Source organism: Strongylocentrotus purpuratus, unplaced genomic scaffold, assembly GCF_000002235.5.
Source record: "Strongylocentrotus purpuratus isolate Spur 01 unplaced genomic scaffold, Spur_5.0 spur5_scaffold_17, whole genome shotgun sequence".
NCBI classification, from domain to species: domain Eukaryota; kingdom Metazoa; phylum Echinodermata; class Echinoidea; order Camarodonta; family Strongylocentrotidae; genus Strongylocentrotus; species Strongylocentrotus purpuratus.
Genome location: NW_022145602.1, coordinates 18,384,704 through 18,390,703, shown reverse-complemented (window position 1 = coordinate 18,390,703; position 6,000 = coordinate 18,384,704).

Here is a 6,000-nt window from a genome sequence, read left to right as displayed (position 1 = left end):
AACCTTAAAAGCAATTTTAGAGGTCCGCGGTTCGAGTCCCGCCATGGCACCAATGTCCTTTAGCAAGACATTAATCTACATTTGCCACACTCGACCCAGGTGAGGTAAATGGGTACCTGGCAGCAATTTATTCCATGAAATGCTAGAGTGCCGTAATGGCAGCCATGCTGAAGCCGGGGTAATAATTTCAAGATTTGGAAGCGCACAGAGGTTTAAATGTGATATGCGCTATATAAGAACCGAATATTATTATTATTACTATAATAAGATATGCCTCATCTTCTCCTTTAGAATGAAATGACCTAGTGAAAAGCGATGATAGATATTAACTTACATCTTTGAAAAGTCAAGACCATGATAAAAACGGCATAGTTCCATAAATGCTTCATCTTCAGCTGTGAAGAAATAGAGAAAATAATGATAGATTCAGCAATCAAATTCATCCCAGCTACTGTCAGCATGCGAATGTGATTCGAATTCGTGAATGATAATACACTGTAATAATAATAATAGTAATGTTAAAGAATTCATCATATACCCAGACATTGTGTGTTTCCGGACAGATTAGGTGTCCAGACAGTTGATTTAAAACAACCATTGAGTTTAAAGAAGTTTCAAGCAATATTTTATAGATCTACATAGGATTATGTTGGAAAATATTATTAAGGACAAATATTCACGATTGTTAGTGCTACGTAAAGATTATTTTCCACTAAATCCGAAGGTAAAATAGAGTTTGTATGTTTGGTTTAAATGTCCGGGTAGCTAATTTTTTATTCCCAAACAGGTTTGCCAATGCTAATATTTCCGGTCATCTGATTGGCTGATATGTTACGTCATTAGCAATGACGTAACCGTTAGGGTGAGTGAATGGGTTATAAAAATCATGCAGAATCACTTTTCATCAACCCATCGTTGGCTCAATCGGTAAGGACAGCGTAATACAAACTCAGAGTTGTGGGTTCAAGTCTCAGTTTATTTAGTTTTTTTGCCTTTATAAATAGTGAGGCAAAGCAATACAAAATCAAAGTCTAATTGTTTGTGACCTCTTTCCGATCTGCTAATGACGTAGAACATATCAGCCATTGAAAAGAACGGAAATATAAGAAATTGCAAACCTGTTTGGGAATAAAAATTTCGCGTCCGGGTACCCAACCCTCCACCGTTGTATATACGCGCAGTCGAGTTGAGGCTGTATGCATCTATCGTACGACTTAGATTTGTTTTTCTTGCGTGCATTTAACAGGGGCGGATCTTGCTTTTTGCCATGGGGGGGGGGGGGGGCTGACCCAGTGGCAGATCCCGGATTTTCTAAAAAACGCGCCGTTTTTACTACTGTTTTACTTTTTTTTCCTCTCTTCTTTTCCCCCTTTTTTTTCTTCACTTCGCCGCCCAGGGGGGGGGGGGGCGGGGGTTTAAACCGCCGAAACCCCCTTGATCAATCCCTGTTTAATATACGATCTTATGTCCTAATGCTGGACGCCTTTTGATACCAGACACCTCGTACATTTTTATTTGACAATAATGAGTCTCTGGAAGAAAATTGCCAAAAATGGGGCACCTGTCCATTCAAATGTTAATGAGAATTTTCATCTTATTCATATTCATATTTATTTCATTTCCAAAAGAAAGGTAAACAAAGATATTACATTTTATTTCATACATAATTCATTTTTTCGAGAAACTATACAAATAAACTTTGCACATAATAACATTATTACAAGAAATTCTTAATTTCTGAGGAAATGGGGGGGGGGGGGAACCACTAAAAAGCAGTGCTTGTAGTTTGTGGATCACCCAGAAAAGAAAAAAAAAAGTTGCAAATTTTGCCTACGAAGACTTAGAAAACACAAGACAATATTTCAAAACAACATACAATTTACAAACACGAAACGAACAATGAGAAGTAAAACAGATAAGAAGGAAAGGGGAAAGGGGGAAGGAAGAAGAAGCAGGACAAATCATGACCGGAACAAAGTAAGTTATAATGTTAATTTTGGGAAGGTAAGATCATAAAACCAAATAGATATTAAATTAATCGAGCAGATGATGAAGACCTATATGAAAAATTAAGATGATTACCAACTGTTATCAGATTATTCTTGTATATTACTATAAGATTCGAGCAAAAATATTTTTAGATTTTTCCCGAAAGAATTTAGGGATGGACTATTTTTAATACCTTCACTTAGAGAATTCCAAAATCTAGGACCATCATACATAAAAAAGAACAATACAACTTAAAGAGCAATCTAAAACAATGAAGAAACAAGTAATCACGAGAAACAAAAAAGGAGAGGCATCCATACCGTGCTTGTAAAAACCATGCAGTCCTGAGACCAGGCACGTAGCCACGGGGGAGGGGGGGGGGGGGGGCACGCGCCCCCCATTTTTTTTCCAGGATTGGTTGAACTTTTTTAGACCCCTTTTTTGTATTACCTCGATCGATTACATGTCCCCCCCCCCCCCCCCCCCCCCCCCCCCCCAAACATCAAACTCTGGCTGTGTGCCTGCCTGGGACTACGGTTAACATCCAGAGCTCAATTTTCCTCATTGTTTCACATTCTTTGTTTTCATTGTTGAACAAGATGACTTACACATGCCCATGTTAATCAACTTTTGAATGGCTGTTTGCTCTATTTAGAAATTGTCTTAAACAGACGTTTAAGTAACGGTTAAATCGATGTGCCCTAACAAGCGTGAAACTTCAAAACTTGATCTTAATTCATGTTAGCAGAGTATCAATGTTCTTTTAATCTCACATATATCTCATTATATTTTATCAATGATTTATTTAAAAATTCTGAGCAATAAAGAGTGTCCACATTTTTTTCTTTGTTGCTATACTGGGAGTGGTAAGAATGTATAGTTTCTCTTTTAACCTTATCATTACACACTTATTTTCTTCAATACTGCCACAATCATTTCATTTATTTCGGTAATTCCAACTTAATGGATAACAACGTAGTTTTGTGTAGACATAAAGGAACAAAATGTGTTGAAAGTGCAAGAAACGGAGAAAAGAAAAACAAACTGTGGCTTTGACATCATGGAGTATGGTATCGATTATGCCGGTGAACACAATGTGCGTGGATTAAACTTCGGTGTAAACTGTTAAATTCAAAGATATGTATCAGTTTTGTCCATGCGATTACATTGCGAAAGAAAATTTGTGGAGGCAATGAAGAAAAGCCTGACTACTAAATCAATACCCTGTGGTTTTGATATTAACCAAATGATAGGAATTTCACTCATTCCCCATCCCGTTCAAAAGCATTCTTCTTGCTGTATACCTTTTAACAATTATCTGCATTTTTTTCGCGCCGTGTGGAGTATCCGAGAAAAAGGATCGAGGGACGTCACCCCCCCCCCCACCTCCATTCTCATTTTCTCCCAACCCAAAATTGTTTAAAATACACTTACTAACAATGATTTCATCGGCTGCATATTTTTTGATGGCCAGACAGGCGTTAACCTAACACCCTTTTGGCACTCAACAGTGCCTATACTTCTTAGCGCTACAATGTACGTACTTACCTATGTGCTATGTCATGTACCTCAAGGTGTCGCAACACTGTAGTAAATAAATCCCAATATTCAATTTCGCCTATAATATCCGATATCCCAGACTGTCAACTACAAATCAAATTCACAAACAACAGTAATAACTCGCAGCAGACCGAGTCTACATGCCTGTCTCATTATGGCAGTGTGCATGCTGTACCCCGTTCTGTTTATTGTTCTTGAGAAGCTATTCATAAATGCAAAGCTCTGATTGTCAATGGATCACACTATACGCATAGGGTGATCATTCATGTTCAGATGCCCACGCATATCAATTTAAAACAAAAAGGCTGGTACGGAGTGTTTCGGGAAGTTTCATGAATAGAAATTCGGCAATACTCATTGATTCGGAGCGCTTGCCTGTGTATTGGTTTCACACTAATATGTTTTTTGGTTTTCCCCCATAACTTCTAGATAGGTGCCGTGACTAATTAAAAAAAGGTTGAACAAAGCTAATATATTAGTAATAAAAACCTAATCTAGCCACCGTAGGTGCGCGTGTTATACTAATGGAAGTGATAGTGATAATACGGTTTATATTTAGTCGAATCTCACGAATATTCATGATATTACGTACTTTAGAATATAGGTTATACCTTAAGATTAAAGGATAGGGTTTAGTTAGGGATTTGGTTCGGGTCAGGATTAGGGTTCGGGTTAGGGTTAGGATTAGGATGAGGGCTAGGGTTATGGATATATTATGCTAATTCATATAAACCTACATTTGCCTGATCGGTAAGGTCAGCGTACTACAATTCTAGAATGGTGGCCTATTGTTTGCCTTTTTAAAAGTGAGGCAAAGCAAAAAATAATCAAAATCTACATATTTGTGGCCTCTTTCCAAGCCGCTTCCATTAATTAATATGATGGCTAGGTTAGGTTAAAAAAGTCGCGGCCAGGGCATATGGAATTCCCTGCCTTTAGATCACATGAATATTCGCTCAGAGATGGAATTAATAGTAGCATTGAAAATAATGCTGCTCTCCCAATATACTGTTTAGTCATGAATATTTATGACTTCTTTAATAGCAGCGGTACGTGCAATCATCTGTAGCTCCTTCTCACTTCAACTCCCCTTTCTCTGTGTGTCTCTTTTTCTCTTTCTCTCTCTCTCTTTTTCTCTACCAATCACTCTTCAGTCTCTACCTATCATTCTTCTATTATCTTTGTTGTAATTTTGCATCACAAGGTACCCCCTAGTTTATGTATTTAACTTGTACTTAATTGTCAGGGTTCACAAGGCATCAAACTTCGCTTATCTTCGACCCCTGGCCAGTTCTTTTAAAACTAATTGTATACGTTTATATTTGTACATGTATGTTTTTGATGTATACTGACATTATGTATTCAGAACTGCAAATGAATGAAAATAAAATTAAATAATGCGAGCCAGTGCCTTAGCTACTCGGGCATGGGGGCACCTGTCCCGTCAATCGAATCGGGGAAAAAAAAGGGGGGAGGGGGTATAAGTGACAGCGAGGTGAGAGATGAAGGAAAAGAAAACAAATAACATGACAAGAAAATATACTGAGTTAGATTGCTTGAAAATGCATGTATCATAAATGAAATCTGTTGTAAGAAGTACATGAAACTATTATTGAAAAATGCTTTGGGGCGATCTGATCTGCGTCCTTGTTGTAGTGAACATCAAAAAGGGAAAAATAAATGAAGATGGGAGTAAAATATAGAGGCCATTCCGGAAAAGAGACAGAGAGAGTATGTGTCTGTGTCCGTTTAACTTTAGAATGTAAAACCTTCCCGCTCTAAAGGGGCAACGGATATATCCCCTCCATCTTGTACAGCGTGTTTCAACTGGGGTGCCGCGATAATATTTTTTTGCCGCGAGTTATATAGTTTGCAATAACGTCGAATTCATAGAAACAAAGTATAGGTAGCCGCAAGATTATCAAATATATATCACATTGGGTGTTTTGATAAGGTATACTATTTCAGATATGAAGTTTTATTTTCACAATGAACAAATAATTAATTATTTTTGCTTATATAGCGCCTAACACTTACTTTATCGGACCTCCTTCTAGAGCCTTCCTTCGCTCGGGCACTTTGCGCCCTCAAAATGGTCCACCTCATATAATCTCTGCATCCCCACTAAAATCTTAGTTACGGGCCTGAATCCGGGGTAATAGCATGGTCATTTGTTAAGTATATTTGTACCGTAGCCGTCCTATGTAAATGGCAATATTATCAGTATGATACTTATGATCACACAATGATTATGATTGTATGATCTAATGTAATCATGGTACACAATTACAAGATTATCATTATTTCACTAAACAATGATAATCATAATTACATAATAGCGAGGAGGATTACATGGTTGCACGATGATCATAATTACCTAATAATCATGATTACACGTAACATGGTAACAGGACCAGATGAACATTATTATACGATTACATGGTAATCATG